Consider the following 26,340-nt stretch of genomic DNA (forward strand, 5'->3'; position numbering starts at 1 on the left):
CACCCCTAGCAAAGACACCACTAAGATCCACTGATAGCTCACAGATATATGCAGGACAGTCTGCGGCCATAAGGCTTGCCTTGCATAACAGGGCTTTCAAGTGGCATTTTTCAGCAGAATAATGCTCGCCCACACACAACTACGGTTTCCTAGGAATGTATCCAAAAGATTGCAACAGTTCCTTCGCCCGCCCAGTCACCAGAATTATCACTTTCTGAGCATTTATTGGACCAGCTGGCATGACATCTTTGTTTATCTATGAGTGTGCAGGATCTACAGGCCCATCTGGAACATCTGAGGGGAAATGTACCACAGTATCGGAACCAGTATGCCTCCATGCCCAACTGTATCTCATATTGTATCCAAACTAGAGGCGGCCCAACAATTTGGTAATTTTTTTTTTTTTCCCTTAATGTAGATTGTGAGCCCCATATATGGAGCACAATGTACTTTTTTCCCTATCAGTATATCTTTGTAGAATGGGAGCAAATCCACACAAACACGGGGAGAACATACAAACTCCTTGCAGATGTTGTTCCTGGTGAGATTCAAATCCAGGACCCCAGCGTTGCAAGGCTGCAGTGCTAACCACTGAGCCACCATGTTGTCCCAATTTGGTCAAAATTGTACAGTTTTCCTCAATAAACTTTCACTCAAATATTACAATCACTTACGTATATCATCATTACATGCACACATTCGAAATTTCATTTGTTTCCAACAACTCCTTGGTGCATTACATTTTGTCAATGAGTGTACATTCTGTTCTGGTGCCACTCTCCCAAGGACAAGGGATGCAGGAAAAAGACTTAAGGGTAGGGGGTAATTGTGCTGTAAATCTTCACAGACGAGGAATTGTTGTCATCTGTGACCTTATTTTTCAAAGCAACTTCATCTGTGTCACTGCTGCAAATAATATTTTTCTGCTTCTCTTTTATCTGTGTTCTCTGGTGGGGGAAAGGTAAAACTAGAAAGAAAAACACTTGCTATTTTGATGAAAATGGCACGCAGCACAGTTGAGCAGAGTCACGTCTAAGCTGCTGGCCTGTGACCTGTGGTTTGTCTAATCCTTCTAGTAGAGTCGGCATGTCCATCACTGGAGGCTTGAGGCAGGATATAACTAAAGTTGCACAACCAGTTTACATAAATGGATGTTATTTGCAAAGGGACAGTGAAATCATACTGGTGGGGTCATGTAAACTAGGCCACTTATTGAGTCATCTCTTGCTGTTGTTTGGAGGGTCAAGGTACACAATTCACGTAGCTGTTCTGCATATGAAGACATGATAGACTATAGAGAGATTATCATAAATACAGAAAGGCCTCGTGCATGTTGGAATTGGGCGAACATACAAATTAAGTATGTATTTGTATGTTCATGCATGAGGCCTTTCTGTATTTATGATGATCTTTCTATAGTCTATCATGCGTTCATATGAAATGGTAGAAAGGATCCTAACGCTGGGTTCACACTAGCGCCCGGAGTCCATTCTGAGCTTTCTGTCTTCTGCACGCAGAAGACGGAAAGCTGTCAGACTGGGTACGGCTGTGTGCGCCGGTGAGCGTTTTATGCTCTCCGCCACGAAACAGTTTTTTTTAAACCGGACACTGAGTACTGCAAGTCTGACTCTGTGTCCGATTTAAAAAAAACGGTTTCACGGCGGAGAGCATCGAACGCTCACCGGCGCTCACGGCCGGACATCTTTCAAATCCATTCAAATGAATAGGTATGAAAGAGTCCTGCAGGTTTCCGTCTCCTGCTCAGTTTTGTGCAGGAAACAGAAACCTGCATGAACAGAGACCGGGCGCAGATGTGAACGAGCCCTTACAAGGACAGACACCAACAGAACCCATATAATGCAAAACTACCAGCTCCACTGTAACTGCTTAGGTTAAATGCAACACATGGTGTGGACTGTGTTGGAACACATTACCAGGTCCTAGAGAAAAAAAAATGGAAACATCCAGCACTGCGTCCATGAATAATAAGATGGCAGACTTTATTGATCCATCCATTCCTTATACAGAAAATCACGGACGCATTTCAGGAGCCATGGCCTTAGTCATAGAGTAAAAACATGATAGAATCTTTAGATATTTAATAGCGCGTCAATCAAAACATACCCAATGGGGTTTTAAGAACGCCTAAATAAAGCTGGAGGGAAAATAACTCTGATCCCTTATATGTACAGAGTAAAGTAAAAGTAGATGTTTCATTTACAATGAAATGTGATTAAATAAATATATATATGTGGTAATTTATGCATATAATCCAGAATTTACAATTACTCAGGATTTATTAGATTGCACTTGCAAGTAACACATAAATCCTCTCTTCTCCTGATATCCCTACAGTATTATAAAGTTGGAGTTTTTTTTGTTGCTTTTTTGTTTTTTAAGGTACATTTTCCGGTAGTTTTTTTTTAACCAACACCAGTAATGTATTCAACAAGAAGGAACAATGTAGGGCCTTCTTTATATTCCCATTCCTTGTTAGCTCATTCCTGGCTTTGGTTCAAAAACTACAGGAACTTCAGCCTAAGATGACAAGCAAAGTATGCATGAAGAGAGCAATCATGTGACACTGAAGACCACATGACCTATTTCAACATCTGAAGATCGCACGAGTGCCCATAGATGTAGGATTGGAGAAGTGACACTCTGCACTGCCTTATATGCATGATAGACATTGTGGTACCACGGCATGCTATAATATGTAGGATAAGAGAAGTGGTATCTCTTCATGGCTTATTTCTGCACAGTACAAGAAGTCGTACTCTGCAAAGTTTATTTATGTGGGGTATAAGAAGTGGTACTGTGCAGACACACACACACACACTCCTACATTTACATATTCGCTGTCTTTTTACTGAAATCCTGTAGAGGATTGAGGACCTAAGAGCTTTATGGTCCTTGAACAGATCCTGCATACATCTGTGTTGGGAAACAAGCACACATTTAACGGTATATGCAGGAGATCAGGGATTTTATACGGCTAAATCAAACTTGGTGAGCAGTTTGGGCATTTATGGGCGGCCGACCTATATGACAATCTGCTATTGCCGTCCCCATACAGCACCCATTTTCTTTTGCTTGCAGCACCATATCTCCCCTACACACTACAATGTCCCCTATACCCCCCTACAGCATTATATCATCATTAACCCGTACAGCACCACTCGGCTCTTCTCCTGCAGCACCACATTTTGTCCATTTGAGGCTTGATTCACATCTGCGTTCAGGTTTCTGTTTGGGGGTCCACCTAGGGACCCCCGAGCGGAAACCTAATCCGCATGAAAAAGTGGTTACCTTAGGAAACCCCACGGACCCTATTTTTATGCGGTCCCCATTTCAAATGTGGTTCAAATCTGCGTTCAGGGATTCTGTTCCTCCGCATGAAAAATGTGGAGAGAAAAGCACCGCAAGTAGAACTTTTCTCGGTGAATTTTTTATGCGGAAACCGCACGGACCCCATTATAGTCTATGGGGTTCACAGGTTTCCTAAGGTAACTGCTTTTTTATGTGGATAGTTTTCCATTCAGGGGGTCCCCAAGCAGACCATCCGAACAGAAACCCATGTGCAGATGTAAAGCTGGCCTTATGCCTCTCCCCTACAGTACATCATCTCCCTCTCGAACCTATAGTACTGTTTATCGCCCTTTCCCTTCAATATCATTCTCAGAACTTAATGTCATGTGTAACCTAACCTTAAGCTGCCCGAGCACTTGAGAAATCCGTCAGTCTATAGCTGTTAGCCATTTGCTACTCTTCTGAGATCCTGAAACCCTCAGATATGCACATTCAGCTTAGCATGCTTGTGGGAAGCGTAGAATAAGCTGCTGCTAGACACCTCTATTGGCATCTCATCTCCTGTGGGAACAAAGGATTGGACATGTTGAAATTCAACATGCCTGATCCGTCTTTCCTCCAAATAACTACCATATGGGAGAGAGTTGGGATAACCCGATACACATTAAATTAACTCCAGTGTTCCCCACAGTCCTGCAGTTAGGATTTCCATCATTTACATGACCATTGCAGCCAAACACTGTCCTTAGCGTGCTGCCATGTGCTGTATATGTAAGCATCACTGCTGAATCCAGTGACCGGCTATAGCGGTCAGGAGAATGCAGGAATGACAGGGACCACCAGATGGGTCAGTAGGGGATGTCACCGGTCAGTAACAGTTACTGTTAATGTTATATTTTGTGTACGGATAGATATACAATATATTTTGTATCACAGAGTGAATTATCACATAAAGATATGGCAAGGACTTTCTCTAGTGCCACACCTCCTGTGAGACAAGCCTACTAGATCCATGCTTATATGTGCTTGTTTCCCCTGGGGCACAAAGTACAAATACTTATCTCCTATGTAGTAGAACTTGTTGTCTGACTCCACGTGTATAAAGTCAGCGCTCAGCACAATTTCTATTACACGCTGAGCAGACCACAGAGAAGCAGAGCTCACGGTATGTAGATGTTACATTCTTTTGTGCATGTTATAGCGGCTTCAATCCTCTGCCCAGTTCTTTGGTGGATTCTATAGATTCTACATAAGTAATTGAGTTGTCTTAGCAGTTAATAGTGGATGTCTTGCCCTGTGTTAACTAAAAGCACATTTATGCACAAACCCAGATGACTTGTCCCTTGGCAGTGTCTAATCGATTGCCCCTTGGTTCATCTCTGCTTGTTTTGCACAGAATTATTTATTACAGTATGTACTGTACGAACATGAGTGTCGTATAAGACTGTAAAACCAAGTCTCTCCTGTGGAATGGAAGAAATCCATATTGCTTTTTTTTTTTTGCAAACACTAATTTACCATTTTGTCAATGAAATTCAGATTTTATAACGTGAAGCTCACAAAATAGAACAAGATTTCAGGAAACTTTTAATGCAAACCCTGCAAGCACCTTACAGTATAGTTGTCATAGTATAGGAGTCATTTCCATGTGGTGTTTGGTCAGCGACTGACAACAGAAAACTACTGATGTCTAAGTATATGCAGCTACATGTAAAAAGAGAGATTGGTCGCTCATTATTTCTTTCTGTATGTCAGGACATACCTGCCATGCACGTTACCCTCAGTGACCTCTTATAGGAAGAACATGTTACACTGACCGCCTTTACGGTATTCAGCTTCCTTTTTGGTTTCACTGTTTGAGGGGGAGGGGCTGTATAAATGCTTTGTAGAAGAATTTTATGCAATCTTATCTCCCTTGGAAAAACTAAAGCTAATATCACATTTATTTGTATAACATAATAGAATCAATCTTGTTAAGTCCCTGATCACACACGCAGCAGTTCTCCTCTGTCAGAGTAGTGTAGCATGATGTGGTATGCTATCATATTTAAGAAAAACTGGATTTTGGATGGAAACCTGATGAATTGTTCAATGTCAACAGGTAAAATTTTTTTATTTAGGCTAAGGTTCCATGTCGTGTACTTGTGGCGTGTTGGATGTTGGAAAATCACCAGCACCACTGCGAAGCACAGTAACAGTGTAGTGGATGGGATTTGAAGAACTTGAGAGACAAGAAATTTTAGCCTAAGGGCTCATTCACACAATCATGTTCTGTCTGTGAAACAGCTTCTGTGTGTGTGGGGTGTATTTCCAGGCTGAGCAGAGCTATGTAAATGAACTCATTGCATCATAATGAGTGGCACTGAGCTCCCAATCTCCCGCTACTGTCATAAAGCTGTCAGTTCTAGGGCAACACGGTGGCTCAGTGGTTAGCACTGTAGCCTTGCAGCGCTGGAGTCCTGGGTTCGAATCGCACCAGGAACTGCATCTGCAAGGAGTTTGTATGTTCTCCCCTTGTTTGCGTGGATTTCCTCCCATTCTACAAAGACATACTGATAATAAAAAAAGAAAATGCACATTGTGATCCCTATATGGTGCTCATAATCTACACTAAAAATACAAAGCTGTCAGTTCTGTATAAGCACCAATCTGAATGATTGGGAACTCTGTTGACCATAGTGAGCTATAATGTAGTAAGCTCCAGTCACATAGCTGTGGTCAGTCCTGGAAATACAGTCAAAATTTGGTCCTTATTTCATGGTCTGAATACACCCATCTGAAAATGTAATGGACGTACACAATTTAAATAGCCAGGAATTTCAGTACTGAGCCACTCACACATCACCGGTTCCTTTCCTGTGACCACTGAGGTTAATCAGTGGCCTCATGGAGCCATGTGTGGCAAGGACTTTCCATGGCACACACACTGGCATATGATGGACCAGACAGTGATGGCGGACACCAGAGCGCCAGGGATAGGGAACTATGATTTTTTTTTATGTTTCACCTTCCTCAGCCTCCTTGCTCAATACTGAAATTCCTGGACAAGTTTCCTTTAAAGAGGACTTTCATGTCCTTGGGCACCTGCAGTTTTATATACCGCTAGAAAGCCGACAGTGTGCTGAATTCAGCGCACTCTTGGCTTTCCAGTTATGTGCCCTGGGGGGAAGAGATATTGGTGCAATTACCAATAGCTCTTCACTGTCAGAAGAGTGTTCCTGACAGTCTAGCTGGGAACACCCCTCCTGAGTATACTGTCCATAGTGCTATACTGTGAGAGGAGGCTATGACACTGAGTGGTGAGGAACGCACCCCCTGTACTCAGGGCCGGCGTCAGCGCACGGCATAGTCAGGCAAGTGCCGAGGCCCACAGAGCCTCTGGGGGTCCCCCGGCACTTGCCCGCCCCAGCACTTGCCTGTCCCAATTTCAGGACAGGACGCCGATGAGCTGAATACATAGGCGATTAAAGCAGGAGCTGTGAGCTCAGCTCCTGCTTTAAAGCTGTGGGCCGGCTTGCGTGTGTAGGCTCGATGATGTCATCACATCACGCCTACACACGCAAACCGGGCGGCAGCTTTAAAGCAGGAGCTGAGCTCACACAGCTCCTGCTTTAATCGCCTATGTGAATGGAGTGGGAGAGCGTAGAGAGGAGCATCGGGGGAGCGATGGAAGGTGAGTGTAAGTGTTTGTTTTGTATTAAATATTAAGGTGGAACATAATGAAGGGGGCCCATGAAACTGGGGGGCAAATGAAGGGGAGGGGGGGGAACGGCATGACACTGGGGAAGATGAAGGGGGTGGGGAGAGAACGGCATGAAACTGGGGCAGATGAGGGGAGGGAGGACGGCATGACACTGGGGACAGATATGGAGGGGGCCCAATGAAACTGGGGGGGCAAATGAAGGGGAGGGGGGGAACGGCATGACACTGGGGCAGATGGGGGGCTGGAACAGCATGACACTGGGGCAGAGACGGGGGACATGAAACTGTGGGCAGATGAAGGGGGAGAACGTGATGAAACTGGGGACAGAGATGGAGAGGGGGACATGAAACTGGGGCAGAGGAAGGGTGTATATGAAACTGGGGGAGAGATGGAGGGGGGGCATATAATTTACGGGTGACTGTAGGAGGATTATTCTGTGTGGGAGCACATAATAAATGAATGAGAATGGGCGGAATCAACATAAAAGTGGGTGGAGCCAAATTTGCCGCGGCGCGCAGAGCCCATAAAAACCTGGAGCCGGCCCTGCTTGTACTAGTTTATGGACAATAACTGTCAGGAGGAGAGGGGACCTTCTTCACCACACAGCGTCATGGCTAGGCGGTAAGGAACATCCCCTCTGACAGCATAGTGCTACACACAGTACTGTCAGGAGGAATTCAGCGCACTGTCGGCTTCCTAGACGTATATAAATCCCCCCAAGGACATGATAGGTCCTCTTTAATTTTGTATTTGTAACCTCCTAAAACTGCACAACTACAGTAAGCAGATCTTTAGCTATTCCATTCCTACTTGTTATTTGCGGTTATTGGAATTGGGCAAAGGCCAGTACTTGATACACCCAGACAGGAGAAAGCATTGTCCTTCTATCTTCTCTTATGCCACTCATGAAGCAGGGCACAATTTCAGGCAGGTATACTGTTTGGACAGCTTTCAAAAAAAGTGACGTAAAGGGAAAGCGAGTAAAAGACTTCATTGCTAACACATCAGCAACTGGCCAAGGCAATAGACTGCATCATCCCCTTCAGAGCTGACAGCATTGGAATTAAGAGTAGCGGGATTATTTGAGTATGAGGGGCAGCACTAGTTTCCCTTTATCATATTGATAAAGACAAGTTTTTTTTCGCAATTTTGAACACTAAACTCTTGTAGAATTTACTTGTAGTTGCTGCTGCCATAAACACTATATCAGTATAAGGCTGGGTTCACACGATGTATTTTGGCTCGTAATGTGGCACGTAGACGGTGCGGGAGCTTTTGCGGGCTGTATACGCTCCCATTGATTTCAATGGGAGCAGGGACCGTATACGTGGCGCTATTTTGCGGCCGCCGCAAAATCACGGCCGCAAAATAGCGCCGCGTATACGGTCCTGGCTCCCATTGAAATCAATGGGAGCGTATACGGCCCGCAAAAGCTCCTGCGCCGTCTACGTGCCACATTACGAGCCAAAATAAATCGTGTGAACCCAGCCTAAAGGTGGAGTGAGACCGGACAGACCGGCCATACCTCCAGATAACACAACTTTATACAGCTGTAATTGTTTGCCTGTACAGAAGAGAATTGGAGATCTATATCTTTGTACATATTTTAACCTAAGGCCCTATTCATTAAAGGGTCATTAGTTTCTTAACAAACTTTGCAAAAATCAATAGTGCAATTGAATATATGAAATGTTGTAATAAAATAATATCAGAGAGAAATGCTTCTTTCTCCAATGATCAAACTGCTGTGCATGCAGCAGTGGAGGGTTAAGAAATATAAATGCGCTGACACTTACCTACATCCGCCCGTCTGTTCCGTGCTGGGCCAGCCATCACCTTATGGGACCACTGCAACTAATCACTGCTCTCAGCCTATTCAGCTTTTGGTTGCCACGATCCCGCTAATGTGACATCCCGCTGCAGCCTCTCTATATACAAATAAAGGTGACAGACACCCTACTGCAGCTAAAGGGGGAGATATACATTATAACCCTCCCCTGCTGCCTGCTTTAAAGTTTATGATGGGACAACCCCTTTACATTAATATTGCCCCCTAAATAATAGTACTCCTATATACCCCCTTAGATCAATAATGCCCACTTTAAATAGGTACAGCTCAATGCCCCAGAGGTTAACACCCTGCCTCCTAATGCCCCCTCATATTAATAATGCCCCTGCTTGTCCCATTGACCTCTTCTATCGTTATTACCCCCCTAATATTAATAAGTTGCCCACTGCTTCCCCCAAAAAACAAAGAAATAAGAATAATACCTGCTTTAGATTGCGGCAGTCCCTGGAGTGAACCCCAGGCCCTCTGCCCCCCCCCCTTCTCCGCTAGCTACACCTCTGCACTGACTATAATGTAAAAAACATGAATGATAGCCACTTTCTTTCATCATGCAGACGAACACCCGATAGAGGGGGTTCCATCTGCATCTGTCTTTAAGGGTAAGTTCACACGGGGTTTTTTGGATCAGAACCTGAGGCGGCCTCCAAAAACCGGGTAGCCGTGACTGAAAGCGGGTGCACTGCATCGGCATCCACCCGTGTACTCTGCTCTGGATTAGGCCCAATGAATGGGCCTAGTCCGGAGGATGGAGTTTCTTCAGACCGAATCACGAGACGACTCGGCCTGAAGAATGAACATCTCGCTTCTTTTTCTGGGAGCCGGAAGAAATGGCTCCCAGAAAAAAGACCTGAGCGGCTCCCATTGGCGGAGGCGGATACGGCCTCAAAACCCCGACCAAAAAACTCTGTGTGAACTTCCCCTTAATGTCCCTTGCTTTCATCCCGATTGTACCCTTCTACAAATTCACTTCCTCTGGGACAACTAGTAATTCTAGCTAGAGTGTGTACAGAGGAAAAAGGCAAAATACTATTTAAGTCATAAGACAATTTATCCTGAAAAATTAAGTACACTTTAAAGAAGCACACAGATTTTTTTTGCCTATATAGTGCAGTATTTTATTGATTTGAATGATAATGTTCAGGCTCTTGTGTATACCTTTTGTAATTAAGAGTATACCCAGATTTCGTTATTGATGGCCTTATCTCAGATTAGGCCATCAATATTAGACTAATGGGGTCCTACTCTCTGTTCCCCAATGGATCAGTTGTTTGACTGGTTATCCATCTTGAGAGTTTTGGTTTCTTCATTGTTTACATCGCGCAACACACCAGAATACTGTACACTTAGTATTGACTGCCTATTTCTTATGTGTATGGCACTGGGCCATACAGACCAGTGCAAACAACTAAGAGGTCACAACTCTACCCCATATACTGTGACTGCCAGGGGAGCCGGTCAACTCTTGACTCCTATCCTTTGCTATTGTACTATTGTACTGTAAAACACAGCGATTTTTACGGCCAAATCGCGGCGTTTCTGGCCCGTGAGGCCCCGGCCTTAGGATAAGGCCCCATATTGTGGAAAGGCAGCTTTTTTTGTTGCAGATTTTATTGCATTTTTTTGAGCCAAAGCCAGGAGTGGATTGAGCAGAAGAGAGAAATATAAGAGCTTCCTATATATATCCCATTCCTTTTATAGCCATTCTTGGCTTTGGCTCAAAAAACGCAAGAAAATCTGCATAAAAAAAGCTGCATTTCCGCAATGTGGGCTTTAGCCTTAGTGTTCCTTGTTGGGTCAACTTTCATCTTGACTTCTATTTCTCTGATGTGATTCCACTAATGCAGTTTCATGTGCAATTTTGCAGCCTACATTTCCCATTATGCCTACAGAAGTGGAGGGGGCAAAGTCTTATCAAACTGCATTTAATATCCCATCTTAGGACATCAGACGATAGACCTTTGTGACTGTAGTTTACATGTCTTTACATTTTACACACTGCCTCAAATTTTTTGAACCTGGGCTGTACACACTGCTCTTCTGGCTTCTGCTTGTAAGCAGTGAGAGGGACAAATCTGTCAATAACAAACTGAAGGTAGGAGTTGTAGCCTATGAAGACTGAGGAGTTAAAAACAAAAAGCTCCCTTTGGGCTCGTTCACACGGGGGACGGTCGGGCGGATTTTGACCATATTTTGACTCGGGGAACCAAGTCAAAATATGGTCAAAACCCACCTGTCACAATGTCACGGTCGCGGCTTCCCCCTCCCCGGAGTTGGCTCAAATGAATGGGCCGACGCCGGAGGTTGCGGCTGCCAGGTGGAAGCCGCGGAATCCACCTGAAGAAAGGTCTCACTGAGTTCTTATGTGATGATGATTCAGCCTGTCTCCCATGCATCCTGCTTGTGACTGATGGTTTTCTCTCCATCAGCTCTTACAAGCAGCAGGGTGGCAAAGTGAAGCTGATCTCAGAAAAATACTGGAGAGTTTGCACACAGTACACACAAATAGCACAGACAGAGTGAGATGTATAACTCAGCAGCTAATCATTGCAGGGACTTATCTACTATATCACTGTGTTCCCAAAGGTAACATGTTATCTCCAGCACTCTATGGAGAGACATTTAGAGGAACAAGAAGAGACAAAGTATATAAGAGTTGCCAGGAAGGTTTTCATGGCTGATGATGTAATCCTGTAGTTCACAGAAAGTCAGCCATACAGAGGAGATTAACTTCGGCATTACAAAGAAGAGCAAGCTCTGGATAACATTCAGCATCTGCCCATTGTGAAATGCCTTAACATGTATGGATGCGATTGAGCTGGGGTGAAACAAATTACCCATATACTGCTAGAATATTGTCAATGAATTATCCTTATATGTGATAAATATTTGTCACAGTGGTCTTTAGGTTATTCCATCTGGTTGCTCACATATCATACAAAACATATTACATGTTTGGAAATTGTATTTCACACGTAATAGGACACGGTGCCCGTTTTCAAGGGTATGCATCATTTTTTTCAGCACCTCATGCCTTACCTTTTAAAGGGGTTGTCCCATCACAAGGATCCTATCTATACTGCTTGTTAACGTGGATGTAAGACTTTTCCTAAATACACTGCTTCAGCAAAACTGCTTTGTTTGTCCACTGTCTTACTTTATTCAATTCATTGTTGACACAGCCCTTGACTTATCTGCTCAAAAGTCAAGTGATGTATCTGCTGCTCTCAGGGGGAGGGAGGAGGGGCTAAGTGCAGGGAGCGAGCCTGTGTTTCTAGCTATTCCTGTGTCTACACCACGTGACCTAGCTTCCTGCTATCAGATAGAGGAGAGGAGCTGCTTTCATTTCTGAATGTCTTCTGTTCTCCCAGTTATCAGGCTAGCTAATTCAATTGTGTTCATTATGGCAGAGACAGGCAGTCTCTGTTTGTAACACAGAATGGAGTTGCTGCTGCCTGTACTTCATAGTCCAATATGGGTGGGCGGAGCTACACACAAATTGGGGGAGGAGCTAAATGGCAGGTTGCATATGAAACCCCGCCCACCAAATGATGCAAGAAACCAGGAAGAAAGAAGATTTTACAGCAGTGAAGACTGGTAAGTATGCGACGTGGGAATACCCCTTTACGTTTGTTAGGTGTTTTGCCTCACTGAATTTCAATAGGCCCGGAAATGCTGCAGGGAAAACTCATAGACAAAATACTTGTCATATTTTATTTGCTAACAGAGCTCGCATGATGACTTCAATTTCTTCTCATAGAATAACATGGCAAAATAGTTGACAAAAGTCAAAAATTTCTGAGGAATCAGCTGACCAGTCTCTGCCTCCTCTGACAGCAAATGTTTGGGAAATTAAGATCAGCCAAGAAGGAATTCAGCATGCCCGATTATTCGTTGTTGTTGCGGATAAGCTGAAGCCACAGTATTCTTGCATTTGCTTATTTTATTCCCTTTACCAAAATAAGCAAACAGTACATAGTGGGATCAAGGGAAATAGCTGGGGAGAAGGGGATAAGCAGAAGTCAGACCAAAGCGTTCTCTCAATAATTAATCTGCTTTAAAAAAAAAAAAAATGGTTACCTTCGGAAACCCATAGACCCCACAGCCTATAATGGGGTCCGTGTGCTTTCTGCGCAGGCTCCGAACAAGTCATGCAGACAGGAGAGTAGATCGTGAACTAGTTTTCTGTCCACATGTTCCGTGCGCAGACCGTGCGGAAAGCACACAGACCCCGTGATAGTCTATGGGGTCCATTTGCTTTCACTGCACACTGCTTGCCAATGTGTTCGGTAGTACATGCGTACTCCCCCGAACAGATTACCAACACAGATGTGAATGAGGCCTTAGTCCTTTTACTTTCAGGAGAGATGACAGGTGTCTGACAATGGCTTTCTCTCCTCCCTCCATTCGGAAAACATGCACACTTGGCCACGTCAAGCATGCATGTGGGTGGCTGTTCTACAACTAGAGCTATTGTGCACACAAAAGTTTGGGTAAGGCCCCATGTAGCAAGCCAAAGGCATAAAGCGTTGCGGAAAAAAAAGTGACGGAAACGTTTTGTTTTTCCGCAGCGCTTTTCACAGAAAGTCCACAGTTTTACTCTGCAGACTTTCTGTCCCTATTACAGATGCCAGAGTTTCCATAGGTATAATTGACATGCTGCGATTTGCAATCGCAGCATTTCAGCTGCAGATTTTTTGCTGCAATGTGTGGATTAGCCAGAATCCCATTCACTTTTTAGGTACTGTAAAACATGGCCCAAAAGTATTATAAAAAGCTACATATTCTTTCATATCACAATTCAATGACCTACTAAGGCTGGATTCACATCTGTCCTTGTTCACCATTCAGGTATTCCATCCCCTATTCCTCTTGAAAAATACAGAGAGAAAAGTGCTGCATGTAGGACTTTTCTCTCCACATTTTTTGGGCCGAAACCCGTCATACCTCATTATAATTGGGTAACCACTAGAAATGAGCGAGTAGTATTCGATCGAGTAGGTATTCGATCGAATACTACAGTATTCGAAATATTTGTACTTGATCGAATGCCACTGCTGCTATTCGCAGTAAATATTTGATTCAGAGCCAGCGTTGATTGGCCAAATGCTATACAGTGTATAGCATTCGGGAAATCAACTCTGGTTCTGCAGCAGGCTCGTCCTTGCTAGTCGGGAGAGCTGGCAGCTTGCTGTTACGAGGGAGCTGACTTTTTCTCATAGGATTGAATTGACCAGCGTTGATTGGCCAGTGTACAGCATTTGACCAATCAACGCTGGTCCTGCCAGAGGCTCGTCTGTGGGGAGACGGAGTCTAAGATCGGACCACAGCAGTCTCCATTGTGCTCTGATTTTAGACTCCGCCTCCTCACAGACGAGCCTCTGGCAGGACCAGCGTTGATTGGCTGAATGCTGTACATTGGCCAATCAACGCTGGTCAAATCAATCCTATGAGAAAAAGTAAGCTCCCTCATAACAGCAAGCTGCCAGTTCTCCTGATTAGCAAGGACGAGCCTGCGGCAAATCAACGCTGGTTCTGCAGCAGGTTCGTCCTTGCTAGTCAGGAGAGCTGGCAGCTTGATGTTACGAAGGTGCTTACTTTTTATCAGCGCAACTGCAAGCACTGTGCAGTTAAAGCGCACGGACCCCATAGACTATAATGGGGTCCGTGTGCTTTAACTGCACAGCACTCCTCCTAAACACTCTCCTCCTGCTATTCGTGGACTTGGTGACTCTCCTTTAGTCGAATAGTGGTTTCCCCTGAAACAAGCATTTTTTCCCATAGACTATAATGGGATTCGATATTCGATCGAGTAGTCGAATATTGAGGCTCAACTCGAAACGAATATCGAATCTCAAATATTTCACTGTTCGCTCATCTCTAGTAAACAGTTTTCAAGCAGATTGGGTCATTTTTTGAGAACCTGAAGAACGGAAACCTGAACACTAGTGTGACCCTAGCGTCAGTAATAAAGTTAATTCATGTTGGCTCTACTTATTTTGCTACATTATTTTCCATCTCTTCACATTATTGTAACAAAAAAAATAAAAAATCCACTTGACCCAAGACAGAGGCCACAGCATGGATGATAAAGCACTTGTAAATGTTCATTTATTCCCTGTAAAGCTGATCATTAGTAGACCCATTAACACTGGCTCTAGATTTTCTCATTCAGTCTAACTAGTTTCCACCACTTAACAATATCTTTCTATAGTAATTAGACTAATTGAATCATTTCTGGACCATGTGACACTTTTATGTGAAGTTAGGCCAATACCATACTTTTCATAATGTTCTTTTCTCCGATCAGCTTAACACTGCAGTTCAAATCTTCTTAAAAAGAAGCTGACCTGAAAATTAGGCAGACGGAAGTCACGGTTATAAATTGTATAAACCCACTGAAAATGCAGAAAGCTTTTTTTCTATGTCATCTTAGACTTTTCATCTGTATCTATGGCTAATGTAACTTCATAAGCGGTTTTTGCACATCAATGTGAGTAAATGACTGGGGTTGCACAAAAGCTCAAAGCCAATGAGATAAAAAAATAGAATGTTCCATCAGATACATTCTTAGTTTATTACTGACCTTATTTCTTGTAGAATACACCAAATCTAATTGTATGTTACTAAATGTATGATGCTAGATCCACGCTTAAGGCTTAGGCCCCACGGGACGGCCCACAGCAATAAAGTGCTGCAGGAAAAACCGAGGTGGTAACTAGAGATGAGCGAACACTATTCGAAACAGCCGTTTCAAATAGCACGCTCCCATAGAAATGAATGGATGTAGCCGCACGCGGGGGGTTAAGCGGCCGGCCGCCGTCAAAGTCTGCGTGCGCCCGCTTCCATTCATTTCTATGGGAGCGTGCTATTCGAAATGGCTGTTTCGAATAGTGTTCGCTCATCTCTAGTGGTAACGCATCTCGGTTCTTCTCGCAGCGCTTTAAACAGAAAGTTTACGGAGTTTTCCATTGATTGTAAACCTGTCCTTGGCGCTCTGGTGGTCTACCGCCACTGTTCGTACCTGCATGCACTTTAAAGTCGCCGCTGGATGTCCTGTACCGCAGGTGATTAATTTGCCTTAGCGGTCATGAGTTGTGAGGTCTTCCACTGGAACAAGATGCTGGGAACTGCAGGACAGGACCACCGCTGGAGACATTGGAGCACTAGGGACAGGTGCGAATGAGTTTTCTTCTTTTTTTCACTCTCCCCAACCTCCTTGCCAAAAATGGTTTATCCTCTTGAAATGGTGCTAGAGAAGGTGAAGTCCTTCACATATATAGGGTTACACATCACAATGCATGGCTACAAGAACTATATAGGAAGTTCTTATGATATAATCCATTCCTGGCTTTGGCTCAAAAAAAAAACGCTGAAAAATTTGCAACAAAAAAAGCTGCGTTTCCACTACATGGGGCCTTACCCTGTGCCCGGTCTCTGCCTGGTGATTCAATTTCCCATTCCGCTTTAAGGCCGGGGCTGAAAATGCCGCAATTTGGCCGTGGCGGAAATGCCGCATGAAAAATTTCGGTGTTATACAGTAACTGCAAAGTGGATGCGATTCATGTGAATCCCATGCCCACTTTGCAGGAAAAATACTGGTGCTGTTTTGGAAATTGCAGCATGTTAATTATATCTACGGAAACGCCGGTGGCTTTCCCATAGATATAATGTTAATAGAAAGTCCGCGGAGGAAAACTCTGTGAACTGTCTGTTCAAAGCGCTGCGGGAACAACCGCGATGCGTTCCCATCATGGTTGTTCCCGCAGAGATTTAGCGCGGTGTTTCTGGCCCTTGGGGCCTTAGCCTAAAAATTCTGAGAGAAAAGTCCTGCAAGCAGCGCTTTTCACTCCGCATTTTCTGCCGTTTTCGGACAGAAACCCTGCAGACCCCATTATAGTTTATGGGGGTCTGTAAGTTTCCGAAGGAAACCACTTTTTTAAGCAGATTAGATTTCCATTCTAAGGGGACCCCCAAACAGAAACCCGAACACAGGTGTGAACCTCGTGTAAGACTCTTTCAGTGTTAGGGCTAGTTCACACGTGAGTATAAGGGGAGGTTTTTGACAGCGGATTTCGCGTCCAAAACCTCCCCTTATAATGGTGGTCTATGGAGACCGCCGGGCTTCTTTCTCCGCTAGCGGCGAGCTGCTGCTAGCGGCGAAAAGAAAGGACATGTCCTTTCTTCAGGCGGAAGCCGCGCAGGCTCAGCCGCGCGGCTTCCGGCCTCGGCAGCTCCCTCCTATGTCGGCTCATTCATTTGAGCCGACAGCAGAGGGTTAAGCCGTGACAGCGATGGTCGCGGCGGGCGGGTTTTGACAAGAGAGAGACGCGGCGAGCCGCGTCTCTCTCTGTGTCAAAACCCGCGCGGGCAGTTCACGTGTGAACTAGCCGTTAGGATGCCCCTTCATGCTGCTTTTTTCAGGTATGATTAAAAACATATAAAAAAACATTAGAAAAACAAGTGTAAAAAGGCAGGCTCTTAAAGGGTTTATGTGTTTTGCCCCTTTAGCTAATAAAACATTTTCCAGATAGGTGAATAACAAATTCCCCCATCCCCCCCTGTTGTTTTTTTTTTTCAACCTCTGTAGTGCTTCCATTTTGTTTACTGTGGATAGATCCTTGGCTTGGATCTTTGGACGTGCACCCTTTTCTATATGATACCATGGCTAGTTTTTCTTTTTTGATTTCTTAAATAGGTGTCATTGAATAAAAAGTCCAAACGTCCTTTTTTTGAAGCCACTTTTTTTGGTTAAGGGCCCCTTTCACACGGAGTATACGCTCGTTGATTCTGAACATGTAACACGTTCAGAATCAGCGGCGTTAAAACAGATCCCACTGCTTTCTATGGGAGCCGGCATATGTGGGCTCCCCATAGAAATGAATGGGCTGCTTTTTTCCCTATTGCTTTCAATGTGATACATGTGAAGGGGCCCTAAGGCCGGGCTCACACGGAGTATTGTGGCTCGTCATTTGGTACGTACACGCCGTGGGATCTTTTGCAGGCCGTATACGCTCCCATTGTTTTCAATGGGAGCCAGTACTGTACACGCGGCGCTATTTTGCAGCCGCCGCAAAATAGCGCCACGTGTACGGTACCGGCTCTCATTGAAAACAATGGGAGCGTATATGGCCCGCAAAAGATCCTGCGGCATGTACGTACCAAATGACGAGCCACAATACTCCGTGTGAACCCGGCCTAAGGCCCATGTTGCAGAAAAGCAGCTTCTTTTTGTTTTAGGTTTTGCTGCGTTTTTTTACTTAAACTCTGGAGTGGCTATAAAATAAGTGGAAAAGATAAAGGAAATTCTTATACTTCTTCCTTCTGCTCAATCCACTCCTGGCTTTGGCTCAAAAACCACAGCAAAATCTGCCTAAAACCATAAAACAGCAGCTTTTCCGCAAAATGGAATGGTTCTTTTAATCCAACAGAAAAACACATCATGTAAGGACAACATAACACGTCTTGTAAGTATGTGTAAATGGTGTTTTCTGCATAAAGTAAGCAGGTTTATTGACGTGAAGCTTGTTATCGTGTTTTTTATTGCAGGAAGTTATTTTGATGGTTTAGTTTTAGCAGTATGTACTTGAAAACACTATTAATGTTTGCTTCAGAGTCCCTGGATGTGACATTTACGTCTGAAGCTAAGTCTGAACTCTGCCCCAAATTAGACTGTCAACTGTGTCTGTATTTATTTGAATGTTTGCCACATTTTAACTTGGACAATACAATATGGACGTACCTGTGTGCATAATAGAGCTGTTTACTCGGCCAAGTGGAAGAAAGGGCAGACCTGGTCAAAGTCTGTATCCACAGAAGACTATGTTCTAATATTCCCCTGTAATGGGAGTTTATATACTGATAGCACTGACACAGTTTGTTATACGTACAGGTACAGAAATAAACTCTAAGTACACCAGTAAATTTAATAACATTTTCTGGATGTTTTTTTTGCAAGCTGATGGATAATCCTATTTGGGCACAACATGTCAGTGGGCTCCAAACTGGCTGATGGGAAGAAGCGATGGTTGACAGGATGACACACTAAATTACACCACTTGGCTGTAGGTCATACACAAGTAGTGAGCTGAAAAGATACTAGCTGGATGTCACAATGAAGGGAAGACTAGTATAATGCTCCTAGTGTGGGGGAATGTCAGAATTCATTTAATGTACTTTAATATTAAAATTGAGTTGATGTTATTTATGTCACTTTTCTAGATGTGGAGATAAGCAACCTTTAAGACTTGAGCAAATGAGGTAGGTAGGTTGGTGCACTAGGGGCGGGGCTTCAGCCCTATGAGCACTGCCTTGGTTGCTCAAATAGAATGAGTGATATTATAGCAGTGGTAGGAGCAACTCTCACTGCAGAAGCAGGACATGGTAGAGGTCTGAGTGACAAAGGCACTGATCCAGGGAGCTGAAGGTCCGCCCCCAGTGCACTAACTGCCTCATTTGCATAAGACTTCAAGGTTGTTCATCTTCAAATTTACAAAGGTGACATACATAGCACGTATATTGTTTATCACTGTAATATTCTAGTGTTGATCTATCACCTGTAGGTGGTGACAGTTAAATATACTTGGGGAAGGTTGTATAATATTTATGCTCAGTCAGGCATATCACCATCAGTAATGTGTAATTGCATTACTTTATCTTTTCAGCATTGTCTTTTGAAAGGCTATGAACACCCTTGGTATTTTTTTAATATGGTTCATTTAGTTAATTAAGCAACTTTTTAAATACTTTAGATTAAAAAAATGTTCTTTCATTTTGCTGCTGTAGAGTCTGTGCACCTCATTAATACAGCTGACTGTCCTGCTGCTTCCAAAATAAATTGGAGAGCACACTGGAGCTTTCTGTCAGCTCTCTCCCTCTCAGTGTTAGGCCGGTTGCAGACTACCATGTGTTTTTCCACAGCCGTGAATTAAAGGCATGGTGGCACACGGGGGACATACGAATGTCACCCATGTGCCACCCGTACACTGGCCCTGCTTCTGTGACCCCTTTCATTAAATGAATAGGAACCACGGAAGCAAGGGCCGCAAAACAGGACAGGAATAGGACCTGTTCTATATTTTGCGGCCCGGACTGTCGACCCACACACATGACCATGTAATTCATGTGTATGGGCCAATAGAAATGAATGGATCAGTGTGCTATCAGTGAAATACACGGATCGGACACTGATCACGGCCATGGTCGTCTGCAAGAGGCTTTAGAGATATCCACAGGGAAGGGGATGAGGCTGTAAACGGAAGAGAAGAAAGTGGAGAAGGAGGAAAGCATGTAAGTTTTTATAGAGGACAGAGAACATAAGCAATGTAGATAAGGCAGAAACCACACATGGTAGTTGGCACAGACTATGTATCAGTGTACAGAGATATGTGTAGACCAAAAGAAGGGGAAATCACATATACTGTCAGAATTATTATTTGTGAGCAAAAGGGATAACAGCTCCCTCATGGACTGTAAAAGGAGAAATCCATATGGGAATGAAGCCGTGCTGAAACATGAGAGCTGGTAAAGACAACACCAGAATGTATTACAGGGAGAGACATGTGATCACATATCAAAATTCTGAAAATAAAAGCCAGAAATTAAGTGCACCTTCTATAACTCAAGAAAACTGTAAATGTTATAATACTTTTTTATGATGAAGTTGCTCATAGGTTGTCCATATCTAACTGTGTATAAACTGTGATGTAACATGGGCAGGATCTATTCACTCCTGATACAATCATTCAGAATTATATGTAAATGGATTCACGGCCGTGGAGGATCCAGAGCTTACAGGTCAACTTCCCTTATAAATTGTCAATGATGCCAAATCAGGCTGCTTTATAGAAGTTGCAGTCATAGGGGGTAATGCTTGTACTCCTTACAGTAACCTATAATGGTTTGATATTACAGACGTAGTAGGTTTTACCCACATAGCCTGTTTCAGGGTGATATCATTTCATAGAACACAACCAAAGCCATAGAAAGAGGTGACTTAAAGGGGTTGTCCCACGTCGCATACTCACTAGTCTTCGCTGCAGTAAATTCTTCTGTCTTCCGGCTTTGTTGCGTCATTGGTGGGCGGGGTTACATATGCAAAGCCAGCGGCGAGAAGTCGTTGCTTCTATGCCGCTGGCCCTGCATGTGCGCTGCCGATGCACTAGGCATCGGACGTACAGCCTTCACAATGTAATACAGACCCGGCGTCCACTGTAATAGAGAGGCGGATGCCGGGGAGTGTAGACGCCGGCACAGATGAAGCCAGCAGCGGCAGGACCGATGCTACTATTCCGCTCCTCCGCCCCCCCCCCCCCTCCGGAATAGCAGCATCGCTCCTGCTGCTGCTGGCTTCATCTGTGCCGGTGTCTACACTCCCCGGCATCCGCCTCTCTATTACAGCGGATACCGGGTCTGTATTGGTGGCCCCTTCCCTCCCGCCAAAGTGTAAACTACCCCCCTCCAGGCTCGCTCCCGTGCACTTAGCCCCTCCTCCCTCCCCCTCAGAGCAGCAGATACATCACTTGACTTATGACCAGATAAGTCAAGGGATGTGTAAAAAAAAAATGAATAAAGTAAGATAGTGGACAAACAAAGCAGTTTTGCTGAAGCAATGTATTTAGGAAAAGTCTTACATTCACATTAACAAGCAGTATAGATAGGATCCTTGTGATGGGACAACCCCTTTAAAGTTCTGGGGGACAGTATTTGATGCATTCACTGTAGATTCATGTGACCGTTGTGCCCCATGGCTGTTTTGCATCCGTGGGTCAACCTCAGATAGGACGTCTTATTTTCTGACGGACTGATTATTTGTTAATAATATGTCAAATGTTTATACCATTTATTTTTCTGTTTCCTTTATTAGACCAGAAGGATTGACTGGGTATGGCCAGCTTCATATGACCTGACAAAATATAGAAATCTATGCAATACTGTTACTTGGAAGGCTGCACCAATTCAATTGTATTAGGGTGTGCTTCATTTTTTTCATGTAGTTTAAACCAGAACCATTTGTGAATTCACAAAAAAGAGAAGTACCATCTGTTCCTTATACATAGTTTCACTTCAAAGCGGTATAAAAAAGTGAACGTGGAAGCAGAGCTCATATTGTTTAGGCAGAAAATCGTATACAATGCTATGTAAAGTAGAAACAAGCAGTCATCGACATCAGAATCAGTGGCCCAGATTTACTAATGTTTAGACCGTGTAAACTTACACAGGCAGTCTGAAAATTTACCAGATTTATCACAGTGACCGATACTGGATGACAAATCTGGCTTCAGACTGTCTAGTTTACATTTAGTTTGGTTTGAGCCAAAGAGTTTTAGCATTACTTTGTTAGATTTAAACCACGCACCCTTTTCTGAGAATCCATACCCACATGTATAGTACGTTGAAAAATTTTAGCCCAAACTAGATGCACCACATCGTGCCTGAGATGCGCCATGTTTACGCCAGTGTCTAGTCGTAACTAGGTATGAGCGAGTACTATTCGAAACGGTAGTTTCTAATAGCACGCTCCCATAGTAATGAATGAGAGAGGCCGGCGTGCAGGGGGGTTAAGCGGCAGGACGCCGGCCCCGGCTGCGTCCATTCATTCCTATGGGAGCGTGCTATTCAAAACTACCGTTTCGAATAGTACTCGCTCATATCTAGTAGTAACTATAATGGTAAATCTGGGCCATTGTGTTTTCCAAGCTGATTTTGGAGGCAGATTTTCATGCCGATGACAGCTATTTTCATATATTGAATGGTCATAACAGGTTTGATAACAAATTAATCTATTCTTTTATACCATATTATTGACCTATATGTCAAAAATATATCATTTTTTTAAGTTTGCAATGTTTACATATAGTAATCCTTTTACAGTCATTATACAGTGCAAGGTCAATGCAGGAACAAACAACCATTTCATCTTGAAGGTCAGAGTCCCCACTTGTCCTTTGAGACGTACACTATAAACTCCCTTTGTTTCATATAAAATCTTTTGAAAGTGCTTTTTAGTCATATAATAGGTCTCTAGGTGGTTATTGATCATGTTGAACTGAGCTATCAATATAGTGGGATATATATTTATTATTCATCCTGTTTAGTTTTTTTTCCTACTGTTCAATGCGCTGTTTTAACTGGACTCCAGGTAAGAACTTGTAGCCATGAGGTTGGATCTACTGGGACATAAGTATGAGCTTGTAGCCATGAGGTTGGACCAATTGCTAAATATTCCTCTCTCAACCTTAGTTGTATTTACTTATTTATTTAACTTATATAGCACTTATATATTATTCTATTCTATTCACTTAAAGATAACCTCTCAAGTCCTCATGGATGTGTGGTATTATATACTGCTATAAAGATGGCAGCCGCTGAATTCAGCACACTGTTGGCTTTCCTGGTATGAGCTCCGATGCAGGAGATATCGGTGTTGTTAATTTCAGCACTGATGTCTCCCCCCTGTCAGAAGGACAGGTCATACAGCCTAGTGTTCCTCACAGCCCCAAGATGACACTAGGCTGTAAGGCCAGCCCTTCTGACAGTGGGGAGACATCGCCCCACCGTTATCTTCTGCACCAGAATGCATAAAAGGAAAGCCGACAGCGTTGGCTTTCTAGAGGTATACAATACCACACATGGCTTAGGACATAAAAGGTCCTCTTTAAGTAAGGAAAAATCAATTACTGATGAGACAGAACAAAATCACCATAATTCTGGTCCAATATGATGGCTCATTCCAACAACAAGAATGGGTAAGGATTGGGTCACATATGGCTTCTCGATGGGTGATACAGCTCCACTTATTGTCAGACTTTTAGGATGAAGGAATGTTCTGCCTCATTAAATATTCTGAATATTATTAAAATTAGCATTGTAATATGTAGATGAGGATGGATGAAGACACAGGTTCCTAAAGTCCAAACTATAACCCTTCATGACTGATCCATAAGAAGGCACCCCCCCCCCAAACCTCTTAAGGATGATGCCTAATGCCTCATGTCAGGAGAAAAAAATTCTTCCTGACTCGAAATCCAGTGATCAGTATAAAACTCAGAATCAATTTATCAAAATACCCATAACCTGTAATATATTTCTGTTCAAGGAAGGCATCCAGGCCCTTTTTGAACTTGCACAATGAACCCACCGTCACCCCATCCGGTGGCAGAGTGATCCATAGCCTCGCTGTTACTATAATAAAGAATCTGGTGAAATGTTCTTAAAAAAATCATTAGAGAGGTCTTTGTGCTGTCTGTTCATATACTTGTGCATTACGATTAGGGCTAGTTCACACGGGGCTAGTGTTGGTGTATTTTGGTCCTGATTTTGACGCGGGAAGCCACGTCAGAATAGGACCAAAATGCGCCTACCGCGGCTTCCGGCAGTCGCGGCTTCCGGAGTAGGCCCAAATAAATGGGCCTAGTCCGGAGGATGCTGTCGTGAGGTGGACGCTGCAGCTGAATCAGCTGCGGATTCTGCCTGAAGAAAGGGCAGCTCGCTTCTTTTTGGTTTGTTCCCACTCACGGAAAAAAGGACGCTAGCGGTCTACATAGACCTCTATTGTGAGGGGACAGATTTTGAGGTGGATTCAACGTCAAAATCCGCCCCCTCTTGCCCGTGTGAACGAGCCCTAAGATCTCCCCATGGCAGTCTTTTTGCTAAACTGAATAACCCAAAATGTATCTGTCTGAAAAACGAAGCTCTCATACTTGATTGTGGTTGAAGTTAGTCATAAAATACGGTAATAATAAATTGTATTAATATAGTGCCAACATATTCAGCACTTTACAAATCATAAGGTTCATGTACAGAGAAAATGAGACATTGCAGAGAAATAAATCTATTCACACAGTAGGAGTGAGGGCTCTGATCACAAGAGCTTACACTCTATGAGGTAGATGGGGTGTGACACAGATATGGAAGTGCTTATATAGTGGACCAGCCATTTTTAAGAAAAAGGTCACTATGAAATGATACAAATAAATAAAGCTGTATGAGCCGGTCAGTGTCTCTGTATGAACTATGTATTCCTAATATAATGAGTCATACAATTCTTTTAGAATTGGAACGCTCACAAGCTATGGGATATATTCACATAGTTATGATTACTTTAAAAGAATATTGTATATTTTGTGGCAAATAACCAGGAAGGTTTATGATGTAATATTTCCCCATGCATGTTCTGCTGTATAAGGCCTCATACAGACAGCTATAATGGGACAGCGTCATAGCCCCTGCCACGGCTCAACTGAACTGAACTTACAGCATCGTAATGATTTATGGCGCTGTCAGCCGAAAACTTCCACCGTTCTATTGGCCTGTATTCAGATAATGCTTTGCAGGAAATGCAGCTGTCACACAGACAATGGGGGGGATTAAGGCTGGTGTTTCTTACGCCAGTCTCAATTCATTCCCTGACAGGCGTAAGACATGGCGGAATTACTAAGAGGCTCAGGCCTCGGAATTATTATAGCACATATAAGTGCGCATTAACTCAAATGTATGTCCATCAGGCACTAGCGTAGATTTGTAGAATAATTCACTTGTGTTCTGCTGCGGGTTATAGCAAACCTCATGGGCTCAAAAGTGGCAAAAGGGGTATAAGAACTGCAATAGTAAATCTGGAACACTCATACGGGACATACTGAAGGCCTATAGGGGTCCTGGCCATTATGAAGAGTAATAAAACGTCTTAATAGGCACAAAATATAATTATTTATTACATCAATGTATTCTGCAGTGCTTTACAAAGGGCGATGCACCGACTACATAAAATGACAATAAAACCATAGACAATCCTGCCTATAAGAGCTTACAATATAAGGGCCCCTTCAGACGGAGGATACGCTGTCTGATTTTGAATGTGTAGACGTTCAGAATCAGCAGCGTTTAAAGCAGGTCCCATTGCTTTCTATGGGAGCCGGCATACGTGCGCTCCCCATAGAAATGAATGGGCTGCATTTTTCCCATATCCTCCGTCTGAAGGGGCCCTAAGTCCTCATTCATATCAGCGTTTGGATTCCGTCCATGAGGACTCCCCAACGGAATACCATGCACAAGTACAAGCGCTGGTGCAGTAAAAGCACATGGACCCCATAGACTATAATGGGGTCCGTGTGCTTACCGCCAGATCTCCGTAAGGATTGTGTGGACAGGAAAGTAGTTCACCATCTACTTTCCTGTCTGCATGATTCGTGCGGGCAGCAAGCACACAGACCCCATTATAGTGTATGGGGTCCATGTGCTTTTACAGCACAGCGCTTGCATTTGTATTCCGTTCGGGGGGGTCCCCATGTGGACTCCTCCAGACGAAAACAGATGTGAATGAGAGGTATTAGAATGGAGGAGGGAGACAATAAGCAAATGGATACACCTGTATCCAAAAGTATCTGTGTGATGTATGGGAAGTGTTGGGGGAATACCCCGGGTAGAACAAAATGGCTGAATGAACCAATGTCTATCTTTATACGGATATTCTTCTCCTCACAGA

General features: G+C 43.7%; 1 protein-coding gene across 1 annotated transcript in view; it reads left to right on the top strand.

The window, feature by feature from the left end:
• Positions 1–4,386: 4,386 nt before the first annotated feature.
• The window catches only part of PC (pyruvate carboxylase), a 628,691-nt gene continuing 606,737 nt past the window's right edge, over positions 4,387–26,340 (top strand). Inside the window, exon 1 of the mRNA XM_075281583.1 lies at positions 4,387–4,474. The gene's annotated coding sequence lies outside the window, so the exon portion shown is untranslated. The remainder of the gene's footprint in view (positions 4,475–26,340) is intronic.

The sequence above is a fragment of the Leptodactylus fuscus genome, chromosome 7, assembly GCF_031893055.1.
Source record: "Leptodactylus fuscus isolate aLepFus1 chromosome 7, aLepFus1.hap2, whole genome shotgun sequence".
Taxonomy (NCBI): Eukaryota; Metazoa; Chordata; class Amphibia; order Anura; family Leptodactylidae; genus Leptodactylus; species Leptodactylus fuscus.